The 16,548-nt window shown below is 36.2% G+C and overlaps 1 long non-coding RNA gene across 1 annotated transcript; it reads right to left on the reverse strand.

The window, feature by feature from the left end:
* Positions 1 to 538: 538 nt before the first annotated feature.
* On the reverse strand, positions 539 to 14,344 carry LOC128665905 (uncharacterized). The gene is made up of 3 exons (XR_008403191.1): positions 14,297 to 14,344; positions 11,094 to 11,317; positions 539 to 682 (listed from the first exon to the last, which is right to left on the reverse strand). It is a non-coding gene; the product is annotated as an uncharacterized LOC128665905 (long non-coding RNA).
* Between the last annotated feature and the right edge of the window lie 2,204 nt (positions 14,345 to 16,548).

Raw genomic sequence — 16,548 nt, forward strand, 5'->3', positions numbered from 1 at the left:
AATAATAATAAAGAGAAAGAAAAAAAAAAAAAAAAAAAAAAAAGAGGAAGGGAGAAAATCCTGCTCATCCCACTCCGCATTATACCCTATTATAGATATGGTCCAAGTTATTAATACCAATTGAGGGGGGAAATATTGTTCAAGACTAGGGTTCCAAAAATATCTGTTTTATGGAAACATTTTGTTAGCAAAAATTGTATATTACTTGGCTGATATAAAATAATGTTAAGCCATTTGCTAAAAAAGATTTGGACCTGGTTACGATGTAGTACATTGGTATTTAATTGTTCAAACATAACTTGTGAATAAACTGCTTGTTTAAATAGTGTAATTGGCGGAGCTATCTTCTTTTTCTAGTACCTAAGAATTTGATTACGACCTATCATGATTAGTGTATCTTACGGTAATACTAATAATATTATTGTAAGGTTAACAAGTTAAAATCATTTTGTTTTAATTATTATATGCATTGAAGAATAATGTAATGCAGTTGGGCAAAATACTTACCATCACATACATATTTAAAGCAACACCCATTTTCAGTACTGATGCGAACTGGTGCCAGGCCATTAGAACAAGGCTTGGGATCCACTGGTGGACATATAAGAGGTTCAGTTGTGATATTATTGTTTCCATAGCATATGGACTTTGTGCAGTCTTCATTTATCCAAGTTTCATTTATCTGTGTTCAAAATGAAAATATAATCACATATATTATTAGCAGATTTTGTATAATATTTATCTTTATTCTATTAGGAATTAAAAATATAAATATTATTATGGTGAAAAGTTAAAAACAAATAAAGTCTTCCATAAATAACAATTGCATATACAGGGCCAGAATATTAATTTTAACACAAAAATGCTAGTGGTATGGAGCAATAATACCTCCTCAATGAAAATCAATAGCAATTTAATTTTTTAACTCAGATAGGTATTTTTTTGTTCTTTTTCTAGCTACTGTTGACATAACACTATTAACACCCGAAGCTTACACAAACACTCAGCCTATAAAAAAGCCTGTGGCTAATCCCCTTCTGCTACTAAACCCTAAACTGTCACAACCTCCACCACATAATTCTCTAACTGCTACTAACCTTTAAACTTCTAGAATCCCCTATGGAATAAAACTCACCCATGGCTAACACCCAGCACTAATATTAACTCCTAAACCACCACAATCACTATGGGAAAAAACAGACCTGCTATTAACCCCTAAACTCCCACAACCATCAAAAATGTTACTAAAACTCTCCTCTTTTTTAACCCCTAAAACTCCACAACCTCTCATTGCAAAGCCCTCCGGTGAATAAACCTTCCTTTGATATCAACCTCTAAACCCCCTCAACCCCCAAAGAAATAAAATGTAATTATTATTGTCTCCAAAACTGCCGAGAAACCCCATAACAAAATTGATATCAAGATGCCCATATTCTAATGTATGTATTTGAGAAGTGGTTCATAGTCACTTTAAATCTAAACATGATCTTTTGTTCCATGCTGTCTACCAAAACCCCTGCTATACGATCATCCTAAATAAAAAAAAAAAGGGAATTTATTCTAATGTTTGACAAGTTTTATAATGTAGCAATAATGTCATCAGAAGAAAATAGAAAATCCCTATATGTTGTGTCAAGAAAGTGAAATAATCCTGAAAAATGGTTTTCCAAAAAACATGTCACCTTATATGCAGTTTAGACTATATTAAATCAAATTCAAATGATAACTCAGATTCTTTATATATTAATGTTCTCCACAGGAAATGTTGCCATCATTAGGAAATGAACTGTGAGAGCAATGTAATATTTAACAATATTATAGTATTTTCTGTTACTCATAAATGCTATGCGATATACATAGTAGGTTACATATAAGGGTTTGAATAAAATCACTATAAAAACTAAGAGCTAGATTACAAGTGTTGCACTAATTCTTGTACACAAGCAATATCGATTTTTTTCAGATGTTTGTGTGCGTCACAAAAAGTGCCCATAGTACAAGCTGAAAGTTTATGCTTTCGCTAAAATGCTCATTGGTTTAGCGTGACTAAAGAACTTGCAAAAAGGGTAGTGAGTTTAAAAAAGTTACATTGAACATAACATAAATCCATTTATAAGTACAGTTAAACTCATATAAATACTATCTGATAAAAAATATTTAATTAAAAAATTATAAAAAAAAAGTTATAAGGGCTCAAAGATATATGGTTTAAGGTGTTTGACTAAAAAGGGCTCTAACAAATTATATATATATATATATATATATATATATATATATATATATATATATATATATATATATATGTTTATATATGTATATACTATTTAATCATTTGTTTAACTTTGTATATAGTGTAATTATTGTACATTACAATGTTCTTCACATTAGGGAATTTATTCTATGTATGTTTAAATATTTTTTTTAATATATATAGATAAGTTTTTTTACAAAATAATAATAATAATAATAATAATAATAAATATAAATACATTTTCTTCTATGTGAAGAACATTGGAATATGAAATATGCAAATTGTGAATCAGGTTTAGCACTGTAGGACTAACATGGTGTTTGGTTAGCACACTTGAAGACAGTTATCTTAAGGCACGTTATGTAAATATTAAATATAAAAATAATGTTATAATAAATATTAAACATATATACAGGCATATGTGTATATATTTGTAGCTGTATATAGAAATATATATTTAAATATAAATATTACATATATTTTTTGTTGACTGATATTACAGACGATAATCTTTGCTAAACTTCTGGTAGTGAAATTCTCCAGGGTAGGGGGGCTCGGGTAACCTGGTGATCCATCTTCTTCACAGCATCTTTTTACATATACTGTATATATTTCTTTATCATTACATCCTAGTATAGGTAGGCATCCCTAATTCTCAAATTCCTAATTTTGAGCCCCAGGTTTACATCTTTTAGTAGCGAATTCTGAGTCTAGAGACTACAGTATCTTAAACTAACTAATACTACTACATTAGGCATTACATATGTCATGTAAAGCTATTTTTATATACTATCTCATATGTATGTTTAGAAAAAATTATGAATGGTTCTACCTTTCCAATTTAGTGATTATAATATACTGTCATTTTATTTTGAGAGCTATTCTTCTCTTACACAGGCAAGGTGTTCATAAATATCCATAGTGTACAGTGCGCCTATTTGACCTAACATAATTCAATGGTCTAATAACATAAAGGTTTCAATATAATTTGCAATGTTGCTACTTCATAGGTTGTCACATCTCCCTTACATAGATATGGTGCCTTGTTTTTTCCCTCATGTCCATGCTCAATAGTTTTAACTAGGACTCGTAGAGTATAGAAATAGTTAAATCCCTAATAGGTCAATGTCCTTAGTATTTCTCATCAACTTGCCACCGAGAATGTAGGTTTCATACAAATATGCTTATAAACATTCAAATTTACCTCTAACGCGCCCATTTTTATCCAATAGCAATGTTTTACTAAGTATAAATATTTGTGGGAGCATTACAACAGCAGGCTATGATTATGGCGTAAAGCTGAAATGCGTAAGCCAGTTGTACAGCGTGGACACCACCGTGTATTGCTCCTATTTTCCTTGCTTTGTGGAATTTTAAAATTGGCATCTTTTTGTGAGTGCTAAATAAAAGCTACGTTTTACATACTGTATATCAACCTTGAGCGGAGTACAATTTTTTCTCTTTTTTGCTGATATATTTTTTGTTGACATTTATACAGGCATATGTGTACACATTGAAGGAAATCAAAAAGTAGAGAAGGCGCTCAAATAGAAAGGAATATGTTGCTGAAAGTGCTCAAAAGAACAAATAAAGTCAAATTCCAGGCAGCTGGGTATATAAAAAGAAGAACTTTATTCCAAACGTTAAAAAGGACAAAACCAGGATGTCCTATACAGAGCCAGCAGTGACTCTAACAATCAGGCAAGTGAGCTGATCCCCATGCACACATTTGTAGCTGTATATAGAAATATATAGTTAAATATAAATATTACATATATTTTTTGTTGACTGATATTACAGACGATAATCTTACGCGGACAGAGAGGAAAGGGGCTGAATTATCAAGCTCCATTCTATTCCCCTGTTTCTGAGTGAGCCTTCAGGCTTGCCAGAAATGGCAGTTAGGAAGCAGCGATCTATAGACCACTGGTCCATAACTTGTCCACCTGCTCTGAGGCTGCGGACATCAATCCGCCAGATCGTATACGATCGGGCTGATTGACATCCCCTGGTAGCGACCGATTGGCCACGAATCTGCAGTAGGCAGAATTGCACAATAACTGCTTGTGCAATGATAAATGCCGACAACATATGTCTATTTCCCAAAGACAACCTCTGGATATGACGCTGAGCACGTGCACTCAAATGGTCTTCTTTGGTCGACCATGGTGAGGCCTGTTCTGAGTCTTGTCCACCATGCTGCAGCTCAGTTTTAGGGTCTTGGCAATCTTCTTATAGACTAGGCCATCTTTATGTAGAGCAACAATTCTTTTTTTCAGACCCTCAGAGAGTTTTTTGCCATGAGGTGCCGTGTTGAACTTCCAGTGACCAGTATGAGAGAGTGTGAGAGCGATAACACCAAATTTAACACACCTGCTTCCCATTCACACCTGAGACCTTGTAACACTAACGAGTCACATGACACCAGGAAGGGAAAATGGCTAATTGAGTCCAATTTGGACATTTCCACTTAAGGGTGTACCCACTTTTGTTGCCAACGGTTTAGACATTAATGGCTGTGTGTTGAGTTATTTTGAGGGGACAGCAAATTTACACTGCTATACAGGCTGTACACTCACTTTTAGTGTAGCCAGGAAATGTGGTGTAGCCATCTTGATTTATAAAGATTTAAATGATAAGAATTTAGATATAGATTTGGATCGTGAATCAAGATATTACATTGTAGCAAGGTGTAATTTCTTCAATGTTGTCACATGAAAAGATATAATAAAATATTTACAACAATTTAAGGGGTGTACTCACTTTTGTGAGATACTGTGTATATATATATATATATATATATATATATATATATATATATATACTAGATTATTCACAGTACAGAGGGGAGGTGTTCAAACAGCTACATGATACTGACACATATTGCCCACTTCAATCTAATCCGACATTAATGTTTAAAAAACGAATTGATGCGTTTCTGGGGTTGGCCTATCAGGCAGGTTTATTAATGATGATGTATTGGGATTTCTTACGGTAGATTATCCGATTTGCCCAATACTCTATTTATTACCAAAGATTCACAAATCGCTTGAGGACCCGCCTGGTAGACCTATTGTGTCTGCCAGGGGGTCACTCATGCAACCATTGGCAGAGTTTATTGATTTCTATCTCCAGCCAATAGTACAGAGTACACAATCACACGTGAAGGACTCCTCTGAATTAATTAAATTACTGAAGGGTGTAGATGACATTTTAGTTACCATGGATGTGGTAAGTCTATACACCGTGATCCCCCATGCCCATGGAATTGACATGGTGAGACAAATCCTGACTGATAACTACCTGTATATGGGCCCCCCTATTGAATTTCTTTTGCATTTGTTGGAGTTCTGTCTGGAGAAAAATTACTTCCGGTTTGAAGATAAGTATTTCTTACAGATTATGGGCACAGCCATGGGGTCGAACATGGCCTCATCCTATGCCAATATCTATATGGCAATGTATGAGAAGCACAATGTTTTCTCCAGACAGAAATCCATCAAACTGTACCGACGGTATATAGATGATGTCTTTTTAATCTGGGGCGACACATCTGAAAGTCTTGTAAGATGGATAAATGAATTTAATTCTCTTGATTCAACTATCAGATTTAAAATGGAACACAGCAGGGATAAAATCCACTTTTTAGACTTAGAAATATTCAGGGTAGATACTATGAATGGATATAAGCTAGAAACAACTGTTTTTAAGAAACCAACGGATAAAAATTCCATTCTTCACTATCATAGCTTTCACCCTAAATTTCAAAAGGATAGTGTCAGTTCCTCTCAACTCCTGCGGGTCGTCCGCAATAACACGGATGACTCCCGCAAGGAGAAACAAATTGCTGAGATGTCTGAAAAATTTCTGGAGAGGGGCTATCCATCTACGCTTATAGAATAACAAAGCTGTAAGGCGAGGAGATTAACACAAGATTCACTAACCACCAAAAGAATCAGGAATGAACAGCCTAAGCGGCTGAACCTCATAACAACTTACAACCCGGGGTCTAAGTTGGTACAGAATGTGATCAAGAAAAACTGGTTGATGCTATCTAAGGACACTAGTCTTCCCTTTGTTGATACACCAGAACCACGATTGGTATATAAACGGGCGAGTAACCTTAGGGATCTATTGGTGCTAAGTGACCCAACACACTGTTACGAGAAACAGATGTGGCTGACTAGAGGCAAACCAGGATGCTACAGATGTGGCAGTTGCGTTACATGCAATAATCTCCTAGTTGGGGCCTCCTTTCAACATCCCCACAACAACAAGCGACACAAGATCAAGCACAGACTCACATGTTCTTCGGAGTTTGTGGTTTACACAATTATTTGTCCTTGCTCCAAATACTACATTGGCAAAACAGTGACACCGTTCAAGGAACGTCTGGCCAACCATAAGACAGCCATCTGTCAGGCCATTGATAAGGGACAGTCGGAACAGCCGGTGGCACGCCACTTTGCGGAAGCAGGCCATAATGTCTCCTCTTTACGAGTAATACTGATTGACCATGTCCCTCGCCATAGGCGGGGTGGTGATAGAGGCCGAGCCCTGCTGAAGATGGAAGCCCAGTGGATCTTCACCCTGGATACGGTTGCACCTCAGGGACTTAATGCCAATATAGACTTTGGCTGTTGTTACAAATAAATCTGGACACCAAGGGAGTCATCCTGTTTGATGCTTTTCTACCTATTCCTCTAGCGCATGATGCTAATACAATTATAGTACTAAATTTATGATTGGTTTATTTTTGTCACTACAACCCACATGCCTTGATACCGAGTTGGGTATAGAGGGCTGTGCTATATGTTTACCCTTGGGTTTATGTAGCACTGTAAATAACCATCTCTGCTTTTTGCTTATATAAATTGTGTTAAATAACCCTGTATACAATATTTAGATACCATGTCTTTTGTAAATAGACACCAATGTTGTGGTTATTTTGGGCTTTCACTCATGGCCCATCTATTTTATTTTATTCACTGACTAATCACGCCCATCGGGTGTATGACTGTACTCGCTCATTTACGCATCTCCTTGGAGACTGGAGGTATTTGTTTACCCGGCGTTCCCTTGGATACCTGGGGCACAGATATTCCTATGCAGCACGTTGGTGCATGATGACGTCACTCCGCGTCTGCATGGAATCAGCTGTAACATAATGCTCAGGTTTGTTGATTGTGTGCGGGAAGGAGCGGCCCAGCCTTGCATGCTGATTGGCTCTCACTTGGGAATGGGTGGGTATTTAAGGTGTGGGTTTTGTGGCTTACATTATCCGGTCTGAATACCATTGAGAAAGGCTCACGGTAGAGCCGAAATGTCTGGTTTCTTACTTATTGAATAAATCGGATTGCTGAACAAAACTCCTGTGTGCCGGCTGTTCTTGGATCTTACTAGACAACGGAGTCCGTCCGTTGGATCCAGTTCCGTTTCACTGTATGTACTGCTTTTGGCTGAGCACCAGGTGGCTGTGAATTAAGCGTGTGCCATTTCCTTCTACCAATTTATATATATATATGTATATATATATATATATATATAATAAATATATTTAAATATATATATATATAATATATATATATAAATATATATATATATATATAATATATATATATATATATATTATATATATATAATATACACTAACTGGCCACTTCATTAGGCATGCCTTACTAGTACCGGGTTGGGCCCCATTTTACCTTCAGAACTGCCTTAATTATTCATGGCATAGATTTAACAAGGTGTTGGAACATTCTTAAGACATTTAGTTCCATATTGACATGATAGCATCATGCAGTTGCTGCAGATTTGTTGGCTACACATCCATGATGCAAATCTCCTGTTCCACCACATCCCAAAGGTGCTCTTTTGGATTGAGATCTGGGGATTGTGGAGGCCATTGGAGTACAGTGAACTCATTCACATATTTAAGAAACCAGTTGATTTGAGCTTAGTGACATGGTGCATTATCTTGCTGGAAGTAGCCATCAGAAGATGGTTAGACTGTAGTTATAAGGGATGGATATGGTCAGCAACAATACTCAGGTTGGCCGTGGCATCTAAATGATGCTCAATTGGTACTAAGGGGCCCAAAGTGTGCCAAGAAAATATCCCCCACACCATTACACCACCACCTCCAGCCTGAACCGCTGATACAAGGCAGGATGAATCAATGCTTTCATGTTGTTTCTGTCAAATTCTGACCCTACCATCTGAATGTCGCAGCTGCAATCAAGACTCATCAGATCAGCCAACATTTTTCCAATCTTCTATTGTCCAATTTTATTGAGCCTGTGAGAATTGTAGTCTATCTTTCCTGTTCTTAGCTGAGAGGAGTGGCATCCGGTGTGGTTTTCTGCTGCTGTAGCCCATCTGCTCCAAGGTTCGACGTGTTGTGCGTTCAAAGATGGTATTCTGCATACCTTGGTTGTAACGAGTGGTTACTTGAGTTGCTGTTGCCTTTATATCATCTCGAACCAGTCTTCCCATTCTCCTCTGACCTCTGACATCAACAAGACATTTTAGTCCACACAACTGCTGCTTACTGGAAATTTTATTTTTTGGACCATTCTCTGTAAACCCTAGAAATGGTTGTGTGTGAAAATCCCAGTAGATCAGCAGTTTTTTAAATACTCAGATCAGCCCATCTAGCACCAGCAACCAAGCCACGTTCAAAGTCACTTAAATCCCCCTTTTTTCCCCATTTTAATGCTCGGTTTGAATTCAGCTATCATATTCACCACATCTAGATGCCTAAATCCATTGAGCCCGTCTGGCACCAACAACCAAGCCACGTTCAAAGTCACGTTCAAAGTCACTTAAATCCTGTTTCTTCCCCATTCTGATGCTTGGTTTAAACTTCAGCAATTGTCTTCACCATTCTAGATGCTAAATGCATTGAGTTGCTGCAATGTGAATAAACTCTTAAAGAGACATGTATGTTCTCATATTTCCTTAAAAACTTGCTAAAGTGCTCTAATATTAGTGTGTGATATATCTAAGCCATGCTATGTTTAGTTAGTGAGCTAGTATAGTGGGCAGAGTAGGAGACATGTTTGACTCACCTGCAGCACCTTGTATTTTAGAAGCTGGCAACAACATTTAGGGCTAGATTTAATAAGCCCCTACGGCCAGCAATGTTCTCACTCAAGAACTTGCTCGCCAAGATTTATCAAGCAGCTGGTCACCAGACCGCTGCTTCCCCTAACATCTACGCCACCTCTATTGTGGCGAAATTCAATCTCCTCGGTCGAGTCCGACCGAGGAGATTGACAAGCTCCTGCCGCGCGTGATTGGCTTGTGCGCGGGCAGGGGGTGGGATTGCACGCGAGCGCAAAATTGCGCTTGTGTGCAATGGTAATTACCTGGGGGTAATTTCACCCTGCCACAGACGAGCTGAGGCGTACAGGGGCGCGTATACGCTCCCCTGTATGGCCTCAGCGTTGATAAATCTAGCCCTTAGTTGAAGGCCCATCCAAGTTAATGCAATCACTGTTACAAGTATCTAGGTAGGAGCATTATAATGTAGATCAGGGAATTGTCAGATAAATCCAGATTTCATCTGGGTGTGTGTGACATCTCCACACAGAGAAGATTTCTCATTGCTAGGCTGAACTCTGTTTTATTTCCCCTCTGTCTATGACACATTCCGTAAAGGGGCGATTGGGTCTCAGATTGGTTAGAGTACCCCTATCAATCACATGAAGACAGATCATTTCTCAGTTTACCTATTCCATGCAAGAAACAAAACATGACTGAGGAATGCTGGTACATGGGGTGGAATACAAATCTACAATGGAAACTTTGGGAATATCATAAAGTAAAAAAGATTTTTTTTTCACACTAATTTGGTAGTTCTTTTTATTAATTGGAATAGATTAAAACACTCAAGCTGCTTTCCAGAATTTCTTCATGAGTGTTCTTAAAGATTATAATCCAGATCCATCTCTCTTTGTGCACTATCGCCACAAAAAGAATCTGAGAGCCTGTCTTCCATAATGATAGCTACCATGTCCATTCATTTGACAAAGGAGTAACTTTGTATTAGTGATTTCAATTTAGCAAGAATGTCAGGGTTTTCTTTTTTATTTCTATTTTTGCTTTACCAGAAAAACAACACATAATAGCCCATATAATACTTTCTAAAAAAACAAAAACATAAAAATGCTTAGAAAGAATATTAGTTTTTTTGTTGCTGTTTCCAAGATTGACTCTTTGGACCAAAAAAAATGTTCATCCCTTTAGTAAAAATATTATAAGATAAAAAATAAGAAAAAACATTATTTTGTCACCTTTGTGCAAAAAATGAGTTGTCTAAAATATTATAACATTAAATGTATAGAATACATTTTTAAATTACACAAAAATCAAATTTTTCAGTGTGGGGGCTTAATCTTTTTGACAAAGAATGTCAAATTGTAACTTTAGTTCACCCATTTATTTTTTTATAGACAATCAGCTGGCATAAGGGAGGACATAGGAAGTTAGGGCTAACTTGCAATGGGGGCCCAGGGGAAAGATTATGGCTAAGATAAATAATGGTGGGGGAACACAGCAATGGCAACAAATGTAAAATAGGGGAACCGTTTATAATTACACCAGGGTCAGAAACTTCCCTGATGGCTAATTGTAGCTATTTTATTAAATTAAAGTGGTGGGCTGTCACTAAAAAGTAGCTGAATATGTGGCTACTATACAAAAAAAAACTATACTGCTTATTATTTGTTTTGTTTTGTAAGTTTGTATTGCTTTAAAAAACATCAAGACAAGTCAGTTTGTCCCCTTGCTCTTTGGTTGTACATTATAATCAATTACAATTTAGTTAGGTCATAGTTACCTTTCTTGTACCACAATCTTCAAGCTTAGTAGTTGGGGATAATGTACTAAATGTAGATGCAGATGAAGAGAATGAAGATGGAGGTGGAGTTGTAGGCTGAGGGGTAGATGTTGGTGTTACAGGGGTAGGGCAAGGCTCTGCATACCTCTCTGTCAAACAGTTATTACCACAAATTGCATAAAAATAGCAACCAGATCCATCTGATACATTGTATATCAGATCACCTGCAATAAAAAAAAACATCTAAGTGTTAAGGTTCATGGGAAAAATTAAATGCAACATTATAATATCAATAGTAGCATTGCATGAAAAATGTGAAAAGTATGTAGTTACTCTATGCTCCAAACTTATGATACTATGATACAACTATAACCATTTCTTATGGAGATATACCAAGATAGGGTACTTTGAGGGTGATGAATGATAAATAAAAATCACGTATTCAATATATATATATATATATATATATATATATATATAGTATATATATATATAGTCTTTATAGCATGGCCTAATACTCCTTATGTTTCAGAGTTTTACCTCCGTTTTTCAACTGACAACAAGAATCAATTAGACAGTGCATTTCAATTCGGAACAAATCGAAATTCGGTACGAATTTGTTACAATTCGGAGATATTGGAAAGATTTGAATTTCCGAATTAACGGGTAGTACCGAATCTACTAAATAAAATCCGAAGTAGTTTGGATTTATTCGATAGATTCGGATGGCCATGGATTATACTAGTATTGTACAGTATATTTGGTTATATCACTCTGCTATGGGTTACACCTAATATACAGTACAATAATACTAGTCTAATACACAGCACATCACACCTAACACATACCAAAATTCTGAATTTCCGAATCGAACCAAACCGAATCCAGCCAAATTTATTCGAATCCGAATGAATCCGAAACAATAGCATTTGCTTATTTCTGAATTCGAATCGATCCGAACCGAAAATTTGAAAACATCCAAATCAAACCGTACCGAACCAAAATTTTCCGCCATGCACAAGTCTAGAATCAATGCTATACACAGCCTTAAATACCCCTTCACTTAATCACCTAGTGCAGGTGTTGCACAACACTTAGCACGCATCATCAGACAGTGCCAGTATCTTAGCATACCAACAACAAACAACCTTAAGTGAACACCTTACACTACAACTAATAATGAACGTGTAAAACTAACTTACTTAAAAACAAATTGAATTGCTGCAATATTACACCTAATAGCGCTAATAAGGTACTAAATACAATAATATATGTCTCCAGCACAGCAAATTCTACAGTACTTTGTTAAACTAAACTGCATTACTAACTCAGGACTAATATGCTACAGGATATAACCTCCATAATATACCGAGAAACATCCACACATTTCCTAAGTCCAGTATTCTAATTTTCTAGAAACAGATACATATGGCACTCATAGGATTGCTAATTTCGGCTGTCCTGCATCAAAAGATGACATGAAATCTCTTTGTCATGCCAAATTTTCTTTTGTGATTCAGGTTTAAGCCTGTTTATGTTCAGAAAAAGGTATGAACTTTAAAAGCCATAAAAGTTGAAAAATGACATGCTCTTATTCTTTATATCAAGTCATTTTAAGACTAGTGACCCAGAATTTTGCATTTTGTTTTATTTGTATCAAAAAGTGACAATAATATTGGATTAGCAATTATGCTGTATTTATGACGATGTCCAGACACTGGGTCTATTCCAATCCAGCTAAATTATCAGCAATGGCTTTTTCACAATTATTACAAAAAACAAGACATTGGGTGGTTTCCGGTGACTTTACATTCTAATTTACCAACACTTTGCATTGTAAGAAATAGACAACGCTATGTTCAACTCTTTTTAATTAGCTTTTTCCATAGATTTGGACTTTCAACAGCCTTGATCTCATCTAGGCCTCTGCAGAACAACATGGCTGATTTCAGCGTTTTTTTTAAATGCTAATGCTTCTAATATATGAATCAAATACACCACTAATCTGCATAGAATTTGTGTAAAATATATATAAAAGTTACAACAACAAAGAAGCTCCAATTTCCAATGAATCTGCAGAGCTTCTGATACACTTTCTGAAGATATCTAAAAAAAAATGAAAACAGAGACTTCCATAGTCTCCAACTGCTCTGGATAAGAGTTTTGTAATAGATGGCCAAATGGAAATCTTGTAAAACGATTCACTTTATTACACAATTAAAACCCACATAAACTAATTGGCAGCATGGTCACTCAGGGAATACACCAATTGTCATGCAGAAACTAAGTTAAACATAAACAATGCATAAAGGTTAGCTCAGAGAGTGATGCCGATGCTGCCAAATAATCTTTACCCTTATTGGTTACTAACCTCCAATGAATCTCCAATGTGCATTTCACTGCTTAAGCTCAGTATTTTCAAGGAGAATCATTTTGTTTGTAAAATGTGGTTACCATTATCATATACATAAAAAAAATGTAACTCAAATGACAACTTGATCTATGCAATTCGTACTGAACAAAAATATGATAATTAGATGTTGATTTATTACAGCAAATATGGCCACAATACAATCTATCAGGGGCAATGTTTTTGTAGTATGATGTGAAATGGCTACTTTTCAATTCAGCATCAACACAATATTATGATTTCTGCTGATTTAAACAAATGGGTTTTAGGTTGCTTTTTTTCAAAAGTGAAATGCATTGTTGTGCATTTGAATTTTGGATAGAACTTTCCTTTAAAGGCAGACAGTAAGAAGTTAAAAGGACCTCCATATTTTTGTTTTGTCAAAATATTGATAAAACAAATATTGATGGTGTACTCTTGTCATACCTAGACTTAAAAGGACAGCAAATAGATTTTTTTATATAAAATTTTTGGTTATGTGTAATAATACAGCTTGGCAATATATTTCCATTATTTATTTTGCCCCCATAGCATGTAATTTATTTCTGAAAATTGAGCAGTTTCTAATTTTCAGAACTTGGAATGCACCCTCAAGGGTTACCCTGATAAATTTCTTCTAATTGCAAGTTGTTTACTGTCCCTTTAATTACAGATTTTAAGTGGTTGGCTTGAATCCACTTAATTTTATATAAATAGACCACACCTTACAACAAAGAGCATATCAGATATATAAATCAGAAAAAGTTACATAGATTTCCAATTCCATTATTTTAAAGGCAAAACAGTGGCTTACCTGGTAAGAAAACCGAGTTATTGAAATAACAATAGCATTGAGTTGTTGTTAACTGTGAAGTGGAAAAAGAGGTCTTGGTTGAGGCCGTTGCTGGAGAGGTTGTTGTAACTGTACAAAGAAAACAACAATACAATCAGTTCTGTGGTCCAATAATAGTCAGTTCTGTGTTATAATAATGGTCACTTCTAATTTCCAATAACAATTAGTTCTGTGTTCCAATCACAGTCAGTTCTGCGTTCTAATCACAGTCAGTTCTGTGTTCCAATCACAGTCAGTTCTGTGTTCCAATCACAGTCAGTTCTGTGTTCCAATCACAGTCAGTTCTATGATCCAATAAAAGTCAGTTCTGTGTTCTAATAATAGTCAGTTCTGAATTCCAATAACCACAGTCAGTTCTGATTTTCTATCACAGTCAGTTCTGTGTTCCAATAAAAGTCAGTTCTGTGTTCTAATAATAGTCAGTTCTGATTTATAATAACAACAGTCAGTTCTGTGTTCCAATAACAATTAGTTCTGTGTTCCAAAAACACAATCAACCAATATTTATTATATTTAAATGAATAGCTTACTTTCAGATTTCAATACTAACTCACTAAAAGTATAGTTATTTTATTTTAAAGATGCAGGTGATATAGTTAAAAAAAAAACAAAAAAAAAAAACAGGAAATATGAAAATATTTTATTTCTAGTTTAGATTATGCCAGACTTGGTAGTAGCTTTTAAGAAATTTAGGGCTAGATTACAAGTGGTGCTCTATTGTCAGCACGGGACGCGATAAGCAATATCGCGACCAATTTAGTGATGTCGCGAACATAAAAATTTGGGTTCGCGAACGGCGAACGCAAACTTCTGAAAATGTTGGCGAACCGGGCGAACCGCTATAGACTTCAATAGGCAGGCGAATTTTAAAACCCACAGGGACTCTTTCTGGCCACAATAGTGATGGAAAAGTTGTTTCAAGGGGACTAACACCTGGACTGTGGTATGCCGGAGGGGGATCCATGGCAAAACTCCCATGGAAAATTACATAGTTGATGCAGAGTCTGGTTTTAATCCATAAAGGGCATAAATCACCTAACATTCCTAAATTGTTTAGAATAACGTGCTTTAAAACATCAGGTATGATGTATTGATCAGGTAGTGTAAGGGTTACGCCCGCTTCACAGTGCGCAGTGTAGGTGATATACCTGCCCTGACCATGCTTTGCAGACCAGGTATCATTGGTCATATGGACCCTTGCCCCAACACAGTGTGCCAGACATGCCATTATAGCAGACTTATATGGCTTTGGCGTTGCTTTTTGGTAATTAGAAGGCTGTTAAATGCCACTGCGCACCACACATGTTTTATGCCCAGCAGTGAAGGGGTTAATTAGGGAGCATGTAGGGAGCTTGTAGAGTTAATTTTAGCTTAAGTGTAGTGTAGTAGACAACCCAAAATATTGATCTAGGCCCATTTTGGTATATTTCATGCCAAATGGGATCAAATAAAAAATGTACACTTTTTCACAAACTTTAGGTTTCTCACAGAAATTATTTACAAACAACTTATGCAATTATGGCATAAATGGTTGTAAATGCTTCTCTGGGATCCCCTTTGTTCAGAAATAGCAGACTTATATGACTTTGGCGTTGCTTTTTGGTAATTAGAAGGCTGCTAAATGCCACTGCGCACCACACGTGTTTTATGCCCAGCAGTGAAGGGGCTAATTAGGGAGCATGTAGGCAGCTTGTAGAGTTAATTTTAGCTTAAGTATAGTGTAGTAGACAACCCAAAGTATTGATCTAGGCCCATTTTGGTATATTTCATGCCACCATTTCACCGCCAAATGCGATCAAATTTAAAAAAACTTAAATTTTTCGCAATTTTAGGTTTTTCACTGAAATTATTTACAAACAGCTTGTGCAATTATGGCACACATGGTTGTAAATGCTTCTCTGGGATCCCCTTTGTTCAGAAATAGCAGACATATATGACTATGGCATTGCTTTCTGGTAATTAGAAGGCTGCTAAATGCTGCTGCGCATCACATGTGTATTATGGCTAGCAGTGAAGGGGTTAATTAGGTAGTTTGTAGGGAGCTTGCAGGGTTAATTTTAGCTTTAGTGTAGAGATCAGCCTCCCACCTGACACATCAGACCCCCTGACCCCTCCCAAACAGCTCCCTTTGCTCCCCCACCCCACAATTGTCTCCGCCATCTTAAGTACTGGCAGAAAGTCTACCAGTACTAAAATAAAAGGTTTTTAATTTT

Source organism: Bombina bombina, chromosome 7, assembly GCF_027579735.1.
Source record: "Bombina bombina isolate aBomBom1 chromosome 7, aBomBom1.pri, whole genome shotgun sequence".
NCBI lineage: Eukaryota > Metazoa > Chordata > Amphibia > Anura > Bombinatoridae > Bombina > Bombina bombina.